The sequence below is a fragment of the Panthera onca genome, chromosome B2 (assembly GCF_046562875.1).
Source record: "Panthera onca isolate mPanOnc1 chromosome B2, mPanOnc1 haplotype 2, whole genome shotgun sequence".
Taxonomy (NCBI): Eukaryota; Metazoa; Chordata; class Mammalia; order Carnivora; family Felidae; genus Panthera; species Panthera onca.
The window spans coordinates 9,389,578-9,414,961 of NC_138343.1; positions in this window are offsets into that span (position 1 = coordinate 9,389,578).

Below are 25,384 nucleotides of genomic sequence, written 5' to 3' on the forward strand. Positions count from 1 at the left end.
CTACAAGGGTATACACATAAGGGTAGTAGCAGACCTGTTCACTGAAACTTGGCCAGCCAGAAGAGGTTGGCAGGAAATATTCAATGCACTGAACAGGAAAAATATGGAGCCAAGAATCCTTTATCCATCAAGGTTGTCATTAAGACTAGAAGGAGAGAGAAAGACTTTCCCAGAACACAAAAACTGAAGGAATTCATGACCACTAAACCAGCCCTGTAAGAGATCCTAAGGGGGACTCTGAATGGAATGCTGCACAGACTACAAAGACCAGAGACATCACTACAAGCATGAAACCAACAGATAACACAATGACACTGAATCCATATCCTTCAATGATAACTCTGAATGTAAATGGAATAAATAGAAATGGAAGGAAAGCTTCCAGATTCATTCTATGAATCTATGAAGCCAGCATTACCTTGATTCCCAAACCAGACAGAGACCCCACTAAAAAGCAGAATTACAGGCCAAGATTCCTGATGGACATGGATGCAAAAATTCTCGGCAAGATACTAGCAGATTGAATTCAATAGCATATAAAGAGAATTATTCACCATGATCAAGTGGGATTCATTCCTGGGCAGCAGGACTGGTTCAATATTCACAAGCCAATCATTGTGATACATCACATTAATAGAAGAAAGGATAAGAACCATATGATCCTGTCAATAGATATAGAAAAAGCATTTGACAAAATACAGCATCCTTTCTTAATAAAAACCCTCCAGAAAGTCAGGATAGAAAGAACATACCTTAACATCATAAAAGCTATATATGAAAAGCCCATGGCTAATATTATCCTCAATGGGGAAAAACAGAGCTTTCCCCCTGAGTTCAGGAACATGACAAGGATGTCCACTCTCACCACTGTTGTTTAACATTGGTTGGAAGTCCTAGCCTCAGCAATCAGACAACAAAATGAAATCAAAGCCATCCAAATTGGCAAAAAAAAAAAAAAAGACGTCAAACTTTCACTTTTTGCAGACGACATTATATCCTACATGGAAAACCTGAAAGACTCCACCAAAAGGTTGCTATAACTGTTACACGAATTCAGCAAAGTCACAGGAAAGAAAATCAATGTACAGAAATCAGTTACATATCTATAAGCCAATAATGAAGCAACTGAAAGAAACTTATGAAGGAAATTGAAGAAGACAGAAAGAAATGGAAAAAAAAACATTCCATGCTCATGGATTGGAAGAACAAATGTCGTTAAAATGTTGATGCTACCCAAAGCAATCTACACATTCAATGAAATGCCAATCAAAATTGCACCGGCATTCTTTTCAAAGCTATAAGAATCCTAAAATTTGTATGCAACCACAAAGGCCTCAAATAGTCAAAGTTATGTCTAGAAAGAAAACCAAAGGGGGAAGCATCACAGTCCCAGACTTCAGCCTCTATACAAAGCTGTAATCATCAAGACAGTATGGTACTGGCACAAGAACAGACACATAGGACAATGGAAGAGAATAGAGAACCCAGAATTGGACCCACAAATGTATGGCCAACTAAACTTTGACAAAGCAGAAAAGAATATCCAACGGAAAAAAGTCTCTTTAGCAAATGGTGCTGGGAGAGCTGGACAGCAACATACAAAAGAATGAAACTGAATCACTTCCTTACACCATACACAAAAATAAACTCAAAATGATGAAAGACCTACATGCAAGACATAAAACCATCAAAACGCTAGAGATCACAGGCAACAACCTCTTTGACCTCAGCTGCAGCAATTTATTGCTTGACACAACTCCAAAGGCAAGGGAAATAAAAGCAAAAATGAACTATTGGGACCTCATAAAGATAAAAAGCTTCTGCGCTGCAAAGGAAACGATCAATAAAACTAAAAGGCAATCCATAGGATGGGAGAAGATATTTGCAACTGACATATCAGATAAAGGGTTGGTATTCAAAATCTATAAAGAACTTACCAAACTCAATACCCAAAAAACAAATAATCCAATGAAGAATGGGCAGAAGACATGAATAGACACTTTTCCAAAGAAGACATCCAGATGGCCAGTAGACACATGAAGAGATGCTCAACATCACTCATCAGGGAAATAAAAATAAAAACCACATTTAGATACCACCACACACCGGTCAGAGTGGCTAAAATTAACAACTCAGGAAACAACAGATGTTGGTGAGGATGTGGAGAAATGGGAACCCTCTTGCACTGTTGGTGGGAATGTAAACTGGTGAAGCTGCTCTGGAAAACAGTGTTGAGGTTCCCCCCAAAATTAAGAATAAAACTACCCTACGACCCAGCCATAACACTGCTAGGAATTTATCCAAAGGATGTAGGAGTGCTGATTCATAAGGGCACATGTACTCCAATGTTTGTAGCAGCACTTTCAACAATAGCCAAATTATGGAAAGAGCCCACATGTCCATCAACTGATGAATGGATCAAGAAGATATGGTTTATATATACAATGGAATACTACTTGGCAAGGAGAAAGAATGAAATTCTGCCGTTTGCAACAATGTAAATGGAACTGGAGGGTATTATGCTAAGTGAAATAAGTCAGGCAGAGAAAGACAGATACCATATGTTTTCACTCATATGTAGAAATCAAGAAACTTAACAGAAGACCACAGGGGAAGGAAAGGGGAAAAAATAGTTTCAAACAGAGAGGGAGGCAAACCATAAGAGACTCTTGAATAGTGAGAACAAACAGGGTTGATGGGGGTGGGGGAGGGAGGAAATGGGTGTTGTATGTAAGCGAAGGATCATGGGAATCTACCCCCGAAACCAAGAGCACACTGTATACACTGTTAGTTAACTTGACAATAAACTATATAAACAAAGGACACCATGAACAAACCTAGAAGGCAGTCTACTGGATGGGGAAGATATTTACAAATGAGATTTCTGATAAGGCGTTGATATACAAAATACATTTTTAAAAAACTCATACAACTCAACACCAAAAAAATTCCTCAAAACAAATAATCTGATTAAAAATTGGACAGAGTACCTGAATAAACATTTGTTCCAAAAAATACATATGATGGACAATAGACACATGAAAAGATGTTCAACATCACTTATCATTAGGAAAGACAAACTAAAGTCACAATAAAATAAAAATTCACCTCTGTTTGGCTAATATAAAAAAGACAAGAAATAATGAATGTATATGAGGATGTAGAGAAAAGGGAATCCTTGTGCACTGTTGGTCAGAATATATTTTTGGTGAAGCCACCATGGAAAATTGAATGGAGGTTCCTCAAAAAAAATTGAAAGTAGAAATACATTATAATCCAGTAATCCCTCCTGGGTATATACCCCCCCCCCCAAAAAAAAAAACAACTCCCCAAAAACACTAATTGCAAAGACAGATAAACCTGTATGTATATTGCAGTATCATTTACAATAACCAAGATACAGTGGCAATCCAAATGCCCTCTATAGATGAATGGATAAACACAGAGTATAAGATAACGTGCCAAAGTGTTTTTTAAAAGTATTTGTTAAGATCACATGTAAATTTAGAAATAAAGCTTTTGCAAACCAAAAAAAAAAAAAAAAAAAGACACACTATAAATGTATAATGGAATATTATTCAGCCATAAAATAAAATTATAGCATTTCTGACAATACTGATGGATCCGCACGTTATTATGCTAAATAAGTTATTCAAAGACAATACCAGAAGATTCCCATGGAATTTAAAAATAAAAGGACCAAAAAATCAAAACAGACTTAGTAATACAAAGAACAAACTTGAGGTTGCAAGAAGGGAGAGCGTTGGGGTATGGGCAAAATAGGTGAAGGGGTTTAAGTGGTACAATCTTTCAGTTAAAAATAAGTTAGTCATGGGGATGTAAAATTAAGCAATAACAATACAGTCAACATTACTGTAGTAACTTTGGATGGTAACAGATGGCAGCTAAAGTGATGGTTGTCATTATTTTGTAATGTTTATAAATGTTGAATCACTATGTTGTACACCTAAAATTAAGATATAAGTCAACTATACTTTAACAAAACAGTATGTTATGGGTATAAAAGTAGACACATGGGCCAATGGAACAAAATAGCCAATAAATCAATGCACTGACAATCAACTAACATTTGATAAAGGAGCCAAAAACACTCCATGGAGAAGGATTGTCTGTTCAACAAATGGTATTTGGAAAGGTGGAGAACACATGGAAAAAAATGAAATCCTAGCCTCAACTTAAAACTCTCATGAAAAAGAACTCAAATGGATTAAAGACTGAAACATAAGCCCTGACACCATAAAATTCCCAGAGAAATACTGAGGGAAGAAATTTCTTGATATTGATCTGGACAATTTCTTAAATATGATGCCAAACGCACAAACAAAAGCAAAAATCAGTTAAGTTGGAGTACAGAAAACTAAAAAGCTTATTCGTAGTGACACCACCAATGTAACAAGATAGGTTATTCCTGACTTGGTTTCCCACTATAAACCAAAAACAACAACAACAAAAACACAGTGAACAACTATTATTGGACAAGACACTAATGAATATGGGAGTGAGGTTGAAGCACCTTCCTGAACCACATAACCTGATATGGACATTCGAAGGTTAAAAGAATGTGCTTCTTGATGACCACATTTCCCTGCCCGAGGCTGGCATAACACCGCACTGAGCTGTCTCACCGGAATCTATCGTTCCTAAAGTGAGAGAAGAGAACCCATGTTGGACATGCAGTTCCTCCAGCATTGTGGGTCATTTACTGGAAGCCCCCAACTCCTGTCTTGCCCCACTGGGATTATGCAGGAATCTGTAGGACTTGACCACTGGGAATGTTGTTGTGAAGGAGAATGGGAAAGGGCCTTGCAAACCACCAGTCCTGACTGAGTTCTAACCTACACTGCCCAAGTAATAGTTCCAACCAGCATCTTTGCTCATCTGCAACCAAAAAATGGTGGTGTGGTCTGACCTGGTTACCCAGTGGAGTACATACATGCCTGATTATGGTCCTTAAATAAAGTGATTTTCTGGCTCTGGAATATGGTCTGCCCCTGCCAAGGCAGCTAAACCACAGACTGGTTCATTGTTGAGTATAGCTCTCAGTCCCACTTAACCAGACAGAAAGGATGTTCAGAACATCTAAAACCCTGGATGGCTTAGCAACATTAGAGCAGAGAGCATGGCAGGCAGATCTGATCACATGTAGAATAATGCCAGTAGCACCATTTGGAAAAAGAACTTGGGGATTGAGTTAGTTTGAGTTAAAACCACAGGCAAAGCCCCTCAAGTCTTGAAGTGATTCACCCATTCCATGCAGGGAGGGGAGCTAATTCATAGCCCAATCCATTAATGAGTTTAGATTCTGGGCCCTCCCAAACAGAAAGCCTGACCAGAGCACCTAGTAGGCTGTTTAGAGTTGGACCTCACATTCTGCCCAGGCAGGGGAGCTAATTCAGAATGCCCCAAAAAGAAAGTCTCTCCAGAACACCTGAAAGCTGTGTATCCAGCAACACTTGACAGAGACCACGTCAAGTAGAATTGATCATCCTCAGAGCAAAGCCACTGGCACCATTTGGCCCGGGAACTCAGGAAGCATGTTGACTTGAGCCAAGACCATGAAAAAAGATCTCTTGCAGTTAGCTTTGCTCCTTAGGTCTGCTCATGCAGGGGAGCCAATTTATAACCGCACCCACTGTTGAGTGTACCTCCTGTTTCATCTGACCAGAAGCCTGGCCAGATCACCTGGAACTGCTTAATCCAATAACAATTGAGAAGAGAGGGCAGGAGGAAGATCTGATCATCTGCAGAGTAAAGCCAGGGACACTGTTCAGCCAAGGAACTTGGAACATTGTTCAGCTTGAGTCAAGAGCACAGATAGAGACCTTTTCTGTCCTTGTAGTTTTCTCGTTATTCCTGGAAGAAAAAACCAATTAGTAGCCTTGCCCATGGTGAATTTAGTCTTCAATCTGCCCAACCAGGGTACCTAAAAACACACAGGCATCTGTGGAGCTCACCCAACAGCTCTACTTACAGTGTCATTTGAACAAAGAGCACACCCATGGATTTCCCTATCTGCAGATCAAGACAAATGACCCCAACTTCTCATGGAATTTAGTGCACACTCTTGCCTGATTCAGGTGTGCAAACAATGAACCATGCAGGCTTCAGGGACTGTCCTGCTGTCCTACCAGAGAAGGGAAGCTCTTTCATAGCTCCACCTACTACTGAGTATAGTATCTCGTCCTGACCATCTAATGAGCCTTATTGGAAAACCCAGACAACTGGGAAGTCCATCCTAAATGTTGCTTGGGTGGGCAATCAAGCCAGCAATCCTACCCAACTGTTTTCAGCTGATAAACATTCCCCTTTATCTCAGAACTCAAGCAGTGGCCTCGCCCAAAAAGAATCCTTAATAGCAAGACACACCTGCTAAACATTTTATCATTAGACATGTTCAGCAATCAAAGATGAGCTGACTGGTAAAGAAAACTCTCTCTGCCAAAGTAAAACGGTTAGGTCTGGAAGAGGACACCACTTCTTGTGTATAGATAACAATGTGAGGAATGAAAGATAGTGAAAAAATCTGGTTACCATGATACAACAACAACAACAACAAAAAACTAATAAAGCCTGAATCTGTGATCCCAAGAAATGGACATAAGTTGCTAGGAAAAGAATGAAGAAAGATCCCTTTAGGGGCACCTGGGTGGCTCAGTTTGTTAAGCAGCCAACTTAAGCTCAGGTCATGATCTCATGGTTTGTGGGTTCAAACTAGCTCAAACTAGCTTGAACTAGTTCAAACTAGTTCAAACTTGACTCAAACTAGCACAATCAGGCTCTGTGCGGACAGTTCAGAGCCTGGAGCCTGCTTTGGATTCTATGTCTCCCTCTCTCTCTGACCCTCCTCTGCTCATGCTCTCTCTCTCTCCCTATCAAAAATAAATAAACATTAAAAAAAATTTTTTTAAAGAAAAAAAGAAAAATCCTTTTAAGGAAGTTTAGTTAACTGCAGGAACACACACACACCCCTAAATAAGTAAGGCAATGCAAGACAAAAAATAAGAATATGAACAAAGAAATTGAAATAAGAAAAATCCTAGAGCTAAAAAATACTGAAGACTTCAAGGTAGAGTTTTAAAACAAACTTGTTTATTCAAGAGAAAGTATCAATGAACTATAAGACATTTGAAATTATCTAGCAGCAAAAAGAAAAAAATAATGAAAAGGAGTGAAGAAAGTCTGTGTGACTTATAAAACAGAATGAAGGAAAAAAAACCCCCAATATCCTCACTATGGGAATTCCAGAAGAGAAAAGGGGACAAAAAACATTTTTATTTTATTAAAAAAATTTTTTTTAATGTTTATTTGTTTTTGAGAGAGCAAGTGTGAGTGGGGGAGGAGCAGGGAGGGAGGGAGACACAGAATCTAAAGCAGTCTCCAGGCTCTGAGTTGTCATCACAGAGCCCAAAGTGGGGCTCAGACCCATGAAGTGTGAGCTTATGACCTGAATTGAAGTCAGATGCTTAACCACCTGAGCCACCCAGACGCCCTGACAAGAAGTATTTTTAAAGCAATAATGATTGAAAGCGTTTGAATCCTCAGGAGAAATGAACATCCAAGTCCACAAGGCCTAAGAGATCCCCAATTTATTTAATCCAGTTATGGCTACAGCAGGACACATGATAATTAAATTGTCAAAAGTCAAAGACAAAAAAGAATTTTGAAAGCAGCAAGAGAAAAGAAAGAAATTATATACACAGAAATCCCTATAGGACTATTGGTGGACTTCTCAACAAAATTTTTCAGACCAGGGGAGAATAGGATGACATACTTAAAATATTGATAGGTAGAAAACTTTCAATGAAAAATTCTAAGCCTGGAAAAGCCTCCCTTCAGAAATGAAGGAGAGATAAAGACTTTCTTGAACAAACAAAAACTGAGGGCCTAAAAAATTATCACCGGGTCTACTTATTGCTAAAACATTGCTAGAATGAGTCCTTGGAGTGGAAAAGGAAAATAACATTATAAAAGCACAAGGGTGTAGTGTAAAGCTTCCTGGTTATGGACATATTAATTCTGTAATATGGTAATGGTGGTGTTATTCACTTACAACTCTAGTTCCAACTCTAGTTGCAAAGTTAAAAAATAAATGTAGCAAAAATAACAGCTACAATATTTTGTTATAGAATATGCAATATAAAAACAAATTGTGGGATACCTAGGTGGCTCAGTTGGTTAAGCTTCCAACTTCGGCTCAGGTCATGATCTCATGGCTTGTGGGCTCATGCCCTGTGTTGGGCTTTGTGCTGACAGCCCAGAGCCAGGAGCCTGTTTCAGATTCTGTCTCCATCTCTCTCTCTGCCCCTCCTCTGCTCACTCCCTTTGTCAAATATAAACACTGAAAAAACAAAAACAAATTTTGATCTGTAACATCAATAAAATGGGAGGGGGAGAAGAACTCTAAAGATCAGGAATGGTTTTGAAGTTGTTTAAAATAGGGTCAAACTCAACACCCAAAAAACAAATAATCCAGTGAAGAAATGGGCAAAAGACATGAATAGACACTTCTCCAAAGAAGACATCCAGATGGCCAACCGACACATGAAAAAATGCTCCACATCACTCATCATCAGGGAAATACAAATCAAAACCACAATGAGATACTACCTCACACCTGTCAGAATGGCTAACATTAACAACTCAGGCAACAACAGATGTTGGCGAGGATGCAGAGAAAGAGGATCTCTTTTGCATTGTTGGTGGGGATGCAAGCTGGTGCAGCCACTCTGGAAAACAGTATGGAAGTTCCTCAAAAAAGTAAAAATAGAACTACCCTATGACCCAGCAACTGCACTACTAGGCATTTATTGAAGGGATACAGGTATGCTGTTTCCAAGGGGCACATGCAGCCCAATGTTTATAGCAGCACTATCAACAATAGCCAAAGTATGGAATGAGCCCAAATGTCCATTGATGGATGAATAAAGATATATATCTTCTTTATCTATATATATCTATATATCTCTATATATACAATGAAGTATTACTCAGCAATCAAAACAAATGAAATCTTTCCATTTGCAACTATGTGGATGGAACTAGAGGGTATTATGCTAAGCAAAATTAGTCAGAGAAAGACAAATATCATGACTTCACTCATATGAGGACTTTAAGACACAGAACAGATGAACACAAGGGAAGGGAAGCAAAAATAACATAAAAACAAGGAGGGGGACAAAACATAAGAGACTCTTAAATATGGAGAACAAACAGACGGCTACTGGATGTGTTGTGGGAAGGGAGGACGGGCTAAATGGATAGGGGGCATTAAGGAATCTACCCCTGAAATCATTGTTGCACCATATGCTAACTAATTGGATGTAAATTTAAAAAATTTAAAAATAAAAATAAAAAATAAAATAAAATAGGGTGTTATAATGTTAAGATATTTTATACAAACCTTATGGTAACTGTGAAATAAGAGAAAACATATTGGTCTCTGCCCCTGGTTCCTGGCATAGAGATCCTGAAACCCTGGTTATTCCCTATATTTTGTTGTACTGAGGCAATTTTGGGTGGGCTCTTGGATGACTTCTGGATGAGAGCTGGTCACCAGAATAACAAGCCAAGATTAGAAGTCAGGAATTTTGGGGGCACCTGGGTGGCTTGGTTGAGTGCCCGACTTCAGCTCAGGTCATAATCTCATGGTTTGTGGGTTCGAGCCCCATGTCAGGCTCTGTGCTGACAGCTCAGAGCCTGGAGCCTGCTTCAGATTCTGTGTCTTCCTCTATCTCTCTGCCCCTCCCCTGCTCACACTCTGTCAATCTCTCTCTCAAGAAATAAATAAACATTAAAAAAATAAAAAAAGAAGTTAGGAATTTTTATTCCTCCCCCACTGCCAGCCCTCAATTCTCTTCTCTTGAGAAAGGAGAAGGTATGAAAATGAAGTTGGTGGATCAATCATAGAAGCTTCTATGCTTAGGATTCTCCATGGCTGTTCAGTTGTACCCTTTAAGTTATGCATTAAAAACCTGATAAATGTGTTTTCCTGAGTTCTGAGAGCTGCACATTAATCAAACCTGAAGCAAGGTTGATGGGAATTCTAGGGGCACCTGTGTGGCTCGGTTGGCTAAGCCTTCCAACTTAGGCTCACGTCGTGATCTCATGATTCATGGGTTTGAGCCCCATGTTGGGCTCTGTGCTGACCACTCAGCCTGAAGCCTGCTTCAGATTCTGTGTCTCCCTCTGTCTCTGCCCCTCCCCCATTTGCACTCTGTCTTGCTTTAAAATAAACAAACATTAAAAAAAGATTAATGGTAAATCTCTGTAGCCAAATCAGACAGAACTTATGGGAAACATGTGGGCCAGCTACTGGCAAATGGCATCTGGAGTGGGATAGAGCATTTTCATGGGACTGAGCTCTTAACCTGTGAGATCTCCAAGTAGAAAGTGTTAGAATTAAGTTGTAGCATTCTCAGCTGATGTCACAAAAAACTGCTTGGTGGATCTGTGGGGAAATGCCTCCCATCATTGTAATTTGGGTCTTAGAATTATTTTAGTGGCCATAATGAAAAAACCTGTAGTCATCACATAAAACAACACAATAAAGTAGTCAAAGCATACTGATATCAAAGACATCAGATCAAAATGACAGCTCAATGTGAAGCAAAGAACAATGAATCTACACAATGGCCAGAAAACAATTAAAAATGGCAATAGTAAGTCCCTACCTAGGAATAAATTCTTTAAATGTAAATGGATTAAATTCTTCCATTAACAGACATGGCTGGACAGATTTAAAAAAACAGTATACTGCCCACAAGAGACTCCCTCCAGCCTTAAAAACACATATATACAGACAGTAAAGAGAGAGAAAGGCAGATTTAAAGCAAATGGAAACAAAAAGTGTAGGGGTAGCTACACCTCTATCTTAAAATAAAAATCATAAGAGCCAGAAGGTTATATTATGAACAATCCATTAAGAATATAGAACAATTGTAAACATTTATGTATCCAACATTGGGACAGCTAAATATACAAAGCAAAAACTAAGAGCTAAAAAGAGAAATAAGCAGCAATATTTTAATAACTGGGGACTTTAATATCCCTTTTATAATAGATAGATAGATTACCCAGACAGAGAATCAATAAGGTAATAGATGTGAACAACACTACAGGCCAAATTAACCCAAGAAACATTTACAGAACATTCTGACACCAACAGAATACACATTTTTAAAAAAAAATATTTTGAAGTTTATTTATTTTGAGAGAGTGAGCCAGTGCACACACAAGTGGGGGAGGGGAAGAGAGAGAGGGAGGATCCCAAGCAGGCTCTTCACTGTCAGCAAACACATAACCCAATGTGGTGCTTGAACCCACAACCATGAGATTATGACCTGAGCCGAAACCAAGAGTTGGGACACTTAACCAACTGAGCCACCCAGGCGAGCCAGAATACACATTTTTTCAAGTGCACAAGGAATATTTTCTAGGATAGACCATATGTTACACTACATAACAAGGCTTAGTAAATTTAAAAATACTAAATCAACCAAGTACCTTCTCTGACCACAATGGTATGAACTTTGAAAGCAGAAGGAAAACTGGAAAATTCATACATACCATGGAAATTAAACACTCTCCTAAACAACCAATGGATCAGTGAAGAAATTAAAGGGTCATTTAAAAGCATCTTCAGGCGGGGCACCTGGGTGGCTCAGTCAGTTAAGTGTCTGACGTCAGCTCAGGTGATGGTCTTGTGGTGAGTTTGAGCCACAGGTCAGGCTCTGTGTTCATAGCTCAGAGCCTGAAGCCTGCTTCAGATTCTGTGTGTGTGTCTCTCTCTCCTGCTCCCCTGATCATGTTCTGTCTCTCTCTCTCTCTCTCTCTCTCAAAAATAAACAAACATTAAAAAAATTAAAAACAAAAGAAAAATAAAAGCATCTTCAGGAGAAACAAAATGGAAACAAAACACACCAAATCTAATAGGATGCGGCAAAATGTTCTAAGATGGATGTTTATTGCAAAAACACCCACATTAAGAAACAAGAAAGATGTCAAACAAAGGAACTCTATACCTCAAGGAAGCAGGAAAAAAGACAAACTAAGGCCAAAGTTGGAAAAAGATATAATAAGGATTAGAACAAAAAAAGTAAAATAGAGGAAAACAAGAAAAAAACATTAACCAAACAGTTGATTTTTAACAGGATAAACAAAATGACAAAATGTTAGCTAAACCAACTAAGGAAAAAAGAGAGATGACCAGAATCAACAATTATAAGTGAAACAGGAGACATTACAACAGATTCCACAGAAATAAAAATCTACATAAACAACTATCTGCCAACAAACTGGACAACATAAAAGAAATGGAAAAATTCTTTGAAACATATAATCTCCAATATGGAATTAGGAAAAAATAGAAAATTTGAACAGACCATTAATAGTAGTTACATTGAACCAGTAATTAAAAATCTCCCAATGAAGAAGAGCCTAGAATAAAATGGCTTCACTGGTGAATTTTATTTAATATTTAAAGAAGAATAAACACTAATCTTTCTCAAACTCCTCCAAAAAAAGAGAAGGAAAAACTTGCAAATTCATTTTATGAAGCCAGCATTACTCTGATACCAAAGCTAGAAAGGGATACTAAAAGTAAAGTGTATTACAGGCCAATACCTATAATAAATACCACTTAACTGAATTCAGCAGCATGTTAAAAGAATTATTCACCACAATCAAGTGGAACTTATCCATGAGAGACAAAGATGGTTAAATGCACAAAATTAACATGCTATATCACACTAACAGAATGAAAGAAAAATTCATGTGTTTATCTCAAGAGATATAGAAAAAGCAGTTAACAAAATTCAACACCATTTTCCGATAAAAACTCTTAATAAATTAGATATTGAAGAAAGGCAGCTAACATAATAAAAACCATATATGACTAATCCATAGCTAACATCATACATGATGGTCAAAGTATGAAAGCTTTTTTTTTCTTTTTTTAAAGAATAGAACAAGAGAGGAGTGCTCACTCTCACTACTCTGATGCAACATAGTACTGGAAGTCCTTGCTAGGTCAATTAAGCAAGAAAAAGTAGTAAATGGAATCAGAATTGGAAAAGAGGAAGTCAAATGGTCTTTGTAGATGACATGATTTTATATATAACATATCCTAGTCTTCACCAAAATATTGTGAAATCAACACATTCAGTTAAAATTGCATGACAAAATAAAATTTGCATATGGATTAAATTAAATGATAGAGTTAATATAATAATAGATTTTATGAAAAATAAAGAAAAATGTTCTATTTACAACAGCATGAAAAATAAAATACTTAGGAATAATTTTAACCAAGGGGGTAGAAAGAGTTGTATTCTGAGAAGTAGAAGACATTGATGAAGAAAATCCAAGACAAAAATAGAGAGGTATCTATTTTCATGGATTGGAAGATTTAAGATTCTTAAAATGTGCATAAGACCCAAAGCCATCCATAGATTCAATGCAATCCTTATCAAGATTCCAAAGGAATTTTTTTTCTACAGAACAAAAATCCTAAAATTTATATGGAATAAAAGACACAAATAGCCAAAACAATCCTGAGAAAGAACAGGCTGTAGGCATAACACATCCTGATTTCAGGCTATAGCATAAAGCTATAGTATTCAAAACAGTATGTTACTAGCATAAAATTAAACACTGACCAATGGAACAGAACAGAGAACCAGAAATATGCATAAACTAATGTGTAATGTGAAAATTGGATGCTGTGAAAATTGGATATTCACATGTGAAAGAATGAAATAAAACCCTTGTCTTAGTCCACTCACAAAAATTGACTCAAAATTGATTAAAGGCTTAAATTATAAGACAGGAGCCAAAAAATCCTAGAGGAAAATAAGGAAAAAGCCTTAACATGGTCTTGGCAAGGAGTTTTTGGATGACATCCAAAACATATGAGCAACAAAATGATAAACAAGTGGGGCTACATCAAATTAAAAAGCTTCTGCACAGCAAGAGAAATAATAACATGAAGAAATTACCTATGAAATGGGAAAATATTTTCAAGCCATGTATCAGATCAGGGATTAATAACTACAAACACATACAATTCAAGAGCAATATAACAAATAAAGCAATTTGAAAATAGGCAAAGACCTATCCCTATCAAAATATCACCAGCATTCTTCACAGAGCTAGAACAATCAATCCTAAAGTTTGTATGAAACTAGAAAAGACCCTGAATAGCCAGAGTAATGTTGAAAAAGAAAACCAAAGCTGGAGGCATCCCACCTCCAGATTTCAAGCTGTATTACAAAGCTGTAACCATCCAGACAGTATGGTACTGGCACAAGAATAGACACACGGATCAGTGGAACAGAATAGAAAACCCAGAAATGGAGCCACAAACATATGGCTGTGGTCACACACTGAAGAAAAAGTTCTCAGACACAAGACTAAGCGGTCATGCGGGACTGCCTTTGCAAGAGGGCAACAGCCTGCAGGTAGCCTTTATTTCATATTTTCTTAGATATGAGTATCAAAGGGGGCGCGTGGATGGTTCAGTAGGTTAAAAGTCTGACTTGGGCTCAGGTCATGATCTGGTTTGTGAGTTCAAGCCCCAAGTTGGGCTCTGTGCTGATAGCTGAGAGCCTGGAGCCTACTTCATATTCTGTATCCCTCTTTCTGTCCCTCCTTCACTCACGATCTGTCTCTCAAAAATAAACATTTAAAAAATTAAAAAAAATATATGAATATCAAAGAATATCAAAGCATGGGAAGAGAACATAAAGGATCTTGGGACGTTAACTAGACATGCACCTGGTGGCTACGTGAAGGCATGCAGGGAGTACAAGAAGTTTCAAGGAGTGTCAGGGAGTTACAGCAGATTTTGTATCTAATTGTCCTCTGGGGGACCATGGGCCTTTGTATCTCATAATGCTATCGTGCTCCGCAGCCTTGAGACCAGAACACTGCTGACGGTTCAGCTATTACCCCCATTCACCCTCCAGGACTTATAATGCACTCTCTAGAAATAACTCTACATCTTTCCACTTTTGTTTTGCAGTTGTAGAAACAGGAGTTGTGGTGGAAATGGTGAGCATCTAGGTATTGGCACAGAACACCTTAGGTGATTTGGTGGAGGAACAGAGGGACAGAATCATTTTGAAGACTGCCACAAAAAACAAAGTCGCCAATAATATTACAGTAGTATTAATCCAAGAGTTGAGATTGAACCCAGAGAACCAGTTTTTTATGGATCGATCCAATTAGAAATGTCATTGAGAATATCAATCATTGCTTGTTGGTTTTCTTGTTGAGGCTCTCATAATTGCTTTTGTAGTTTTTGAGACATCTTTGGTGCAAAAAGGTGATTTTATTAAAGCATGGGGACAGGACTCATGAGCAGGAAGAGCTGCGGTGGGGTTGTGAGGAGTGACTGATAATATATTTTTAAGTTAGTGGGGGTTAGGGATAGTTTAAGTCTCTAAGGAATTTGGAAACAAGTATTTCAGGACCTTGAGGGGCTAGCTATTGTTAAGATAAGGTTACTTTTAGTCTATATTAAAAACAAAAACATTAAGGAAGTAAGACAGCCATGAGTTTCTTGAGCAAGGACATACTCTACATGTTTACCAGTGGGCTGCAAGCTGTAAGATTTAATTTATGTTACATTTCTCTTGCCTCTGTTTCCCTCATCATTCCTCACCCCCCAACAATCTTGAACCTTTAATCTTAAAGGTTGTTGAAGGTAGGTCTCATCTTCTCTAGCTTCTTCCTGCTGAATAGGGGCATAGAGATGTCCCTATTTAGGGGTCAAGGTTGGTCAGTTGAGAATTTAATAGGAGTTAGGAAAGGCTAATGCAGCTGTACCTAGAGTTAATAACATATAGGAGTCTCCTTGAACAGAAAGGATCATCTGTTGGCTTAAAGTTGTGGCAGCGAAGGAGTCCAGGCATTACGTGGAGAGACATGGGAGAAAACAGGAAAACATGATTAAAATAACAAAAACAAAAAGAAACCCTCACAAGGGTCTTTATTGGTTGACCAAAATCTTTAGTGCAGGAATTTAACTACATATTAAAGGAAAGAGGGGGATAATTTAAAGTGTCAACTGAGTATTTGTAAGTTAGAAACTCAAATATTTTTGTGGTAATCTAGAATGTACAAATAGCATTCTGTTTTTATGAGAGCATAAGTTCTACCTTGTGCAGCAGTTAAAACATCTAATACTATTTTATTTTGTAGAACTATTCAGTGTATTTGAATTATTTTAGTGTGTAATGATATAATCTTATTTTAGAGACAGGGGAAGATGTTGGCATAGGAGGGTGCTGGGCTCACCTCATCCTGCCAATCACTTTGATTCCACCCACATCTGCCTAAATAACCCAGAAAACCACCAGAAGACTAGCAGAACAGACTCTCCAGAGCCAAGTGTAGACGAGAGGCCCATGGAAGAGGGTAGGAAGGGCAGAGAGGCGGTGCACGCTACACGGTCTGGTGGGAGGGAGCTGGGCAGGGGAGGGGCAGCCTGCCTGGCAAGTCAGAGACCCCGAGTCTGGCTTGCAAAAGCGGAGGGGCCAGACTGCATGAGTTCTGACAGCCAGCAGGATTTAACATCTGGAATATTAAAGTCAACATCTCTACTAAGGGCAGGGAGGGCGAGAGAACACCAGGAGGGAGACGTGTTGAGCCCCAGAAGACAGAGCTCAGCAGGGAACAAAGGTGCTGCCCAGTGCCATCTCCCTCACCCATCCAGCAGCCAAAATCCTAAAGGGAACCAGGTCCCATCCCGGAACTTGCTTGCACCGCGCAAACACCCAATGCTGTGCTTCTGTGGATCCATCCCTCTGATGGGTCTGCCTCCCTCCCGGTGCCACAGGGCCCCTCCTGAAGCGGATCTCCGAAGGAAAAGTGAGCTGAGCCTGCCCCTCCCACCCCTGTGCACCTTGCCGATCCACCCCAGCTAATATGCCAGATCCCATCAAAGCAGCACCACAAGCCTGGCAGTGTGCAAGTAGCCCAGACAGAGACCACACCACTCTACAGTAAGTCCTGCCCCTGGGAGAGGGGAAGATAAGGTACACACCAGTCTGACTGTGGCCCCAGTGGTGGGCTGGGGGCAGACATCAGGTCTGACTGTGGCCCCGCCCACCAATGCAAGTTCCTCCAGACAGCACAGGGGAAGTGCCCTGCAGTTCTGCGCCACTCCAGGGACTATCCAAAATGATTAAACGGAAAAATTCTCCTCAAAAGAAACTCCAGGAAGTAGCAACAGCTAGAGAATTGATCAAAAACAATTTAAGAAATATAACGGAACAAGAATTCAGAATAATAGTCATAAAATTAATCACTTGGTTTGAAAAAAGTAGAGAGGACAGCAGAGAATCTATTGCTACAGAGATCAAGGGACTAAGAAATAGTCATGAGGAGCTTAAGAAATGCTATAAATGAGGTGCAAAGTAAAACGGAGGCGACCACACCCTGGATTGAAGAGGAAGAGGAAAGAATAGGTGAATTAGAATATAAAATCATGAAAAAAGAGGAAGCTGAGAATAAGAGAGATAAAAAGAATCCAGGAGTATGAGGGGAGAATTAGAGAACTAGGTGATGCAATCAAACGGAACAATATCCATATAAAAGGAATTCCAGAAGAGCAAGAGAGAGAGAAAGGGGCTGAAGGTGTACTTGAAGAAATAATAGCTGAGAACTTCCCTGATCTGGGGAAGGAAAAAGGCATTGAAATCCAAGAGGCACAGAGAACTCCCTTCAGACATAACTTGAATCGATCTTCTGCAAGACATATCATAGTGAAACTGGCAAAATACAAGGATAAAGAGAAAATTCTGAAAGCAGCTAGGGATAAACACACTCTAACTTATAAAGGGAGACCCATAAGACTAGTGGCAGACCTATCTACTGAAACTTGGCAGGCCAGAAAGCAATGGCAGGAAATCTTCCATGTGATGAACAGAAAAAATATGCAGCCGAGAGTCCTTTATCCAGCAAGTCTGTCATTCAGAATAGAAGGAGAGATAAAGGTCTTCCCAAACAAACAAAAACTGAAGGAATTCATCACCACTAAACCAGCCCTATAAGAGATCCTAAGGGGGATTCTGTGACTGAAATGTTGCAAGGACCACAAAGTACCAGATATATCTCTACAAGCATGAAACCTAGAGATATCACAATGACTCTAAACCCATATCTTTCTATAACACTGATTGTAAATGGACTAAATGCTCTAACCAAAAGACACAGGGTATCAGAATGGATAAAAAACAAGACCCATCTATCTGCTGTCTACAAGAGACTAATTTAGACCTGAGGACACCTTCAGATTGAAAGTGAGGGGATGGAGAACTATCTATCATGCTACTGGAAGTCAAAAGAAAGCTGGAATAGCCATACTTCTATCAGACAAACTAGACTTTAAATTAAAGGCATAACAAGAGATGAAGAAGGGCATTATATAATAATTACAGGGTCTATCCATCAGGAAGAGCTAACAATTACAAATGTCTATGCGCCAAATACGGGAGCCCCCAAATATATAAAACAATCACAAACATAAGCAACCTTATTGATAAGAATGTGGTACTTTCTTAAGAAAGGGGACTTTAATACTCCACTTACAACAATGGATAGATCATCTAGACACAGGATCAATAAAGAAACAAGGGCCCTGAAGGATACATTGGATCATATGGACTTGACAGATATATTTAGAACTCTGCATCCCAGGCAACAGAATACACTTTCTTCGCCAGTGCACATGAAACATTCCCCAAGATAGATCACATACTGGGTCACAAAACAGCCCTTCATAAGTATAAAAGAACTGAGATCATACCATGCACACTCTCAGACCACAATGCTATGAAACTTGAAATCAACCACGGGAAAAAGTCTGGAAAACCTCCAAAAGCATGGAGGTTAAAGAACACCCTACTAAAGAATGAGTGGGTCAACCAGGCAATTAAAGAAATTTAAAAATATATGGAAACAAATAAAGATGAAAATACAACAATCCAAACTCTTTGGGATGCAGCAAAGGCAGTCGTGAGAAGAAAATACATTGCAATCCAGGCCTATCTCAAGAAACAAGAAAAATCCCAAATACAAAATCTAACAACACACCTAAAGGAACTAGAGGCAGAATAGCAAAGACACCCCAAACCCATCAGAAGAAAAGAAATAATAAAGATCAGAGCAGAAATAAACAATATAGAAAGTAAAAAAACTGTAGACAGATCAATGAACCAAGAGTTGGTTTTTTGAAAAAAATAAACCAAATTGATAAACCTCTAGCCAGGCTTCTCAAATAGAAAAGGGAGATGACCCAAATAGATAAAATCATGAATGGAAATGGAATTATTACAACCAATCCCTCAGAGATACAAGCAATTATCAGGGAATACTATGAAAAATTATATGCCAACAAACTGGACAAGAGTGGATAGAAGAAATGGACAAATTCCTAAGCACCCACACACTTCCAAAGCTCAAACAGGAAGAAATAGAAAACTTGAACAGACCCATAACCAGCAAAGAAATTGAATCAGTTATGAAAAATCTCCCAACAAATAAGAGTCCAGGACCAGATGGCTTCCCTGGGGAATTCTACCAGACATTTAAATTTATTTTTTTAATGTTTTTATTTATTTCTGAGACAGAGAGAGACAGAACATGAGCAGGGGAGGGGCAGAGAGAGAGGGAGACACAGAATCTGAAGCAGGCTCCAGGCTCTGAGCTGTCAGCACAGAGCCCAATGTGGGGCTTGAACCCACAGACTGTGAGATCAATTCTACCAGACATTTAAAGCAGAAATAATACCTATCTTCTCAAACTGTTCCAAAAAATAGAAAGGGAAGGAAAACTTCCAGACTCACTCTATGAAGCCAGCATTACTTTGATTCCTAAACCAGACAGAGACCCAGCAAAAAAAGAACTACAGGCCAATATCCCTGATGAATATGGATGCAAAAATTCTCAATAAGATACTAGCAAATTGAATTCAACAGCCTATAAAAAGAATTATTCACCACGATCAAGTGGGATTCATTCCTGGACTGCAGGGCTGGTTCAACATTCACAAATCAATCAACGTGATACATCACATTAATAAAAGAACCATATGATCCTGTCAATCGATGAAGAAAAAGCATTTCATAAAATTCAGCATTCTTTCTTAATAAAAACCCTCAAGAAAGTTGGGATAGAAGGAACATACTTAAACATCATAAAAGCCATTTATGAAAAGCCCAAAGCTAATATCATCCTCAATGGGGAAAAACTGAGAGCTTTCTCCCTGAGATCAGGAATACAACAGGGATGCCCACTCTCATTGCTGTTGTTTAACATAGCGTTGGAAGTGTTAGCATCAGCAATCAGACAACAAAAGGAAATCAAAGGCATCAAAATCGGCAAAGATGAAATCAATCTTTCACTTTTTGCAGATGACATGATATTATACATGGAAAACCCAATAGACTCCACCAAAAGTCTGCTAGAACTGATACATGAATTCAGCAAAGTCGCAGGATACAAAATCAATGTACAGAAATCAGTTGCCTTCCTATATACTAACAATGAAGCAACAGAAAGACAAATAAAGAAACTGATCCCATTCACAATTGCACCAAGAAGCATAAAATACCTAGCAATAAACCTAACCAAAGGTGTAAAAGATCTGTATGCTGAAAACTATAGAAAGCTTATAAAGGAAATTGAACAAGATATAAAGAAATGGAAAAACATTCCGTGCTCATGGATTGGAAGAATAAATATTGTTAAAATGTCAATACTACCCAAAGCTAGGTACACATTAAATGCAATCCCAATCAAAATTGCACCAGCATTCTTCTTGAAGCTAGAACAAGCAATCCTAAAGTTTTTATGGAACCACAAAAGACCCTGAATAGCCAAAGTAATATTGAAGAAGAAAACCAAAGCGGGAAACATCACAATCCCAGACTTTAGCCTCTACTACAAAGCTGTCATCATCAAGACAGCATGGTATTGGCACAAAAACAGACACATAGACCAATGGAATAGAACAGAAAACCCAGAATTAGACCCACAAAAGTATGGTCAACTAATCTTTGACAAAGCAGGAAAGAATATCCAATGGAAAAAAAGACAGTCTCTTTAACAAATGGTGCTGGGAGAGCTGGACAGTAACATGCAGAAGAATGAAACTAGACCACTTTCTCACACCATTCACAAAAATAAACTCGAAATGGATAAAGGACCTGAATGTGAAACAGGAAACCATCAGAACCCTAGAGGAGAAAGCAGGAAAAAAAACCTCTCTGACCTCAGCCACAGCAATTTCTTACTTGACACATCCCCAAAGGCAATGGAATTTTAAGCAAAAATGAACTACTGGGACCTCATGAAGATAAAAAGCTTCTGCACTGCAAAGGAAACAATCAACAAAACTAAAAGGCAACCAACAGAATGGGAAAAGATATTTACAAATGACATATTAGACAAAGGGCTAGTATCCAAAATCTATAAAGAGCTCACCAAACTCCACACCTGAAAAACAAATAATCCATTGAAGAAATGGGCAGAAAACATGAATAGACACTTCTCTAAAGAAGACATCCAGATGGCCAACAGGCACATGAGAAGATGCTCAATGTCGCTCCTTATCAGGGAAATACAAATCAAAAACACACTCAGATACCAGTCAGAGTGGCTAAAATGAACAAATCAGGAGACTATAGATGCTGGCGAGGATGTGGAGAAATGGGAATCCTCTTGCACTGTTGATAGGAATGCAAACTGGTGCAGCCTCTCTGGAAAACAGTGTGGAGGTTCCTCAAAAAATAAAATATAGACCTACCCTATGACCCAGCAGTAGCACTGCTAGGAATTTACCCAAGGGATACAGGAGTGCCAATGCATAGGGGCACTTGTACCCCAATGTTTATAGCAGCACTCTCAGCAATAGCCAAATTATGGAAAAAGCCTAAATGTCCATCAGCTGATGAATGGATAAAGAAATTGTGGTTTATATACACAATGGAATACTATTTGGCAATGAGAAAGAATGAAATATGTCCTTTTGTAGCAACATGGATGGAATTGGAGGGTATTATGCTAAGTGAAAAGAGTGTTATGCTAAGTGAAATAAGTCATACAGAGAAAGACAGATACCATATATTTTCACTCCTATGTGGATCCTGAGAAACTTAACAGAAGACCATGGGGGAGGGGAAGGAAAAAAAAAGAGAGGGAGGGAGCCAAAACATAAGAGACTCTTAAAAACTGAGAACCAACTGAGGGTTGAGGGGGGATGAGGGGGGGTGGGTGCTGGGTATTGAGGAGGGCACCTGTTGGGATGCGCACTGGGTGTTGTATGGAAACCAATGTGACAAAAAATTTCACATTAAAAAGGTGGTGTTAACCGTCATGTAGACTCTGTTTTGCTTAGTAAATAATCAGGTAATTAATAAGAGGTATTTTTATAGAAACAAGAAAAACACAGGTTAATGGTTTGAGCAAAATTATAAACCAAGTGTCTGAGTATCAAGTGCTACCAGTGAGAAGATTTCTAGATTTCAGGCTTGAAGCATCCTCAGATGGAGTGGGAATGGGCAGGGAGAATCAGATAGGTTTTTCTGGTTGGTAATTCAAATGTGGTGATCCTTTTGAATGGCCCAGAGAGCAACAGGCATGAAGATTGTCTCTACCTGAGTTTTGTGACAATTTCTCTGAATTCTATCTCAAGTTGTCTAGGCAAACAACAAACATTTAAAGACAATCAGAACTAGAATTTAACATCCATAAAGGTACGTTATTGAAATATAATTTTGCTAATAACCCTCATTTCCAGAGATAGCCAAATCAAGACTGATTCATTTGTAGAACAGCCTAATCTTAATAAACTTGGCCTAATTATTTACATAAGGTCAGCAAGAACGGTGATTGGTCATACCAATCTTTGAAAATATGCTTTGCTGGAACTTTTTAAAAGGAATCTGTAGACTGAACTTTTAGTAGCCTCTCCGGGTCAGAAGCCAAGCCAAGTACTTGCCAGGAAAGAGTAGTTACTGAGAACTTTTGAGTTTCAGAGGGTTTAGGTAAAGAGAAAAGTTAAACACCTCAGTTTGTTCACAAATGAGTATTTTATCACATTTCCTTATGTTTTGAGTATCTTAAGAGAAAGTTTCCTTAATCTGAAAGGGCAAGCATTAAAGAACCAGCAATATTTCTAACAAGAGTCATAAAATCTATTATCTTACTCCGTTTAGTTAATCCCATGTTATTAATTCTTGTTCAGTTTGAATGCAGCTTTTTAATTCTGGGAATTTTTACCTATTTGTTTTATGAGCATAAAGATGTCAAATACCTGTTTGTCCTAAAAGCCCTTTTTATAAATCTCCCTGAAGATGAAACACATTTTGTGAGAGCTTCAGAACAATAACTATAAACGACAAAAGACTCAAAAACGGACGTGGTTAACAATCTGATAAGAGAGTTCATTATGATGCAATTTGCAGGGAAATTCAGTTATGTCTGTGACACATGACACTTTGATAAGCAGAATATAAAGTGATGACCTTCTACCAAAACATATTAAAACTTTAGGAATTTTATATATATATTTGAGCAGTTATAGCATTTACCCAAGCAATACAACCGAAGGTTACCATTATTTGTTTGACAGGGCTTTCCAAGTAATATACTAAATGAGAAGGCCCAATTGGTCAAAAAGATTTCATTTACTGTTTAAATCCTGGGAAGTTTGTTAAAACCTTAGGAAGTTATAAAGCACATCCTAAACAGGATTACAGATCATTAAAAATCTTAATTATTTATTTAACTAAGGTGGCAATAAGAGATTCTCAAGGCACATATATAGGTTTATATAGTTGTTAGCAAAAGCTAGCTCTTTTATTTATTTTTAATGGTTATTTATTTTTGAGAGAGAGAGCGAGCGAGCAGGGTAGGGGTAGAGAGAGACACAGAATGCAAAGCAGGTTCCAGGTTCTGAGCTGTCAGCACAGAGCCAGACATGGGGCTCAAGCTCATGAGCCATGAGATCACAACCTGAGCCAAAGTTGGACACTTAACCGACTAAGCCATGCAGGCGCTCCAAAACCTAGCTCCTTTAACACTGAGAAATTTTGACTAAGTAATCAAAGACCTGATAAAGACAAAACACAAAACTTTGGTTTTCCTGGCAAACCAAAGAGAAAAGACCTTTGTTTACAATTTTTTTTTTATCAAGAGCAGAACAATCTAAGTTGTCTTTTGAACAGACAGAAAAGCAGGATTTAAATTTCTACCAGTGTATTTTTAAAATCCATTCATTTCAACCTTAGTCCTAATTATACGTAAAGTTTCTTTCCAAAGATTTCCTTCATGAACCTTCTACAACTTTCCTTTGAATTCACATTTTATCTCAAGACATTTTTCTCCAAACAACCAGTCTAATTTAGGACAAATTTACTTTCTTTTGCCTTCAATAAAAATGTATTCCCATTCCTTATACCTTTTTTATGTATCTCCTACTTTTCTACAGAGTTGCTTTCTTTATTTCTATCAGTCTTAATTACATCTAGCAGAATTTTAACTCTTAGAAACCTTAGTCTCTAGTGACAACTGAGTAGTAACCAATTGTGAACTGTTACATCAGATTTTAAATGACAAAATTATGAACAATTTAAGCACAAAGCATGCTTTTCAACAGATTTAAATATCCTTAGTTTTTCTGCCATAAGAAGCCAAAAGCCCAAACCTATGTTTAGTAAGTAATGCTTCAGCATTCCTTTCAATTTGGAAAATGCCTAAATGCCCCAATGAATTTAATCCAGTTTATCTTCCAAATAAAACCGTAAAGTTTCAGGTTACCAAAGACCTTGAAAGCTATCTTAACAAATACCCATGAAAAGCTTTGAGATAGAATTAGCCATCATTTTTAAGTTGTCTTTTTTGTTAGCAGATTGCAACAGAGATAACATGAGCTTATTTGACCTTCAGTAAACCTAGGTAGAAAAGGTCTTATATTTAATGTTGGTAATTCTAAAGACAGGTCTATCTTAATTAAACCAACAAACTAAAATCGCTTTCAATGCCAAATATGTTCCATCTGGGTCCATTTAAAAGTCAAGCAATTTGTTTACCATGGTCAGTTTTTACCTGGGACTTTGGTGGGGAGATCTTCAGTAGGCGGTGTAACCCCAAGGGGGTGCTCTTTGCTCCTTGACAGCGAGTGGGGGAGGAGGAGCTGGTGGTGCCAGAGACATGACGATACAGGCTACACCCGAGGTGGTGCAGAAATAGGAGGAGGTGAAAGCAGTGGGTTACAGGGTGGAGGAATGAAGTCCTGCCAACCATTTTTATCAGGGTTTTCTTGTAAAGCATGAATGGCAATGTGGCCTAAGTTCCAAGT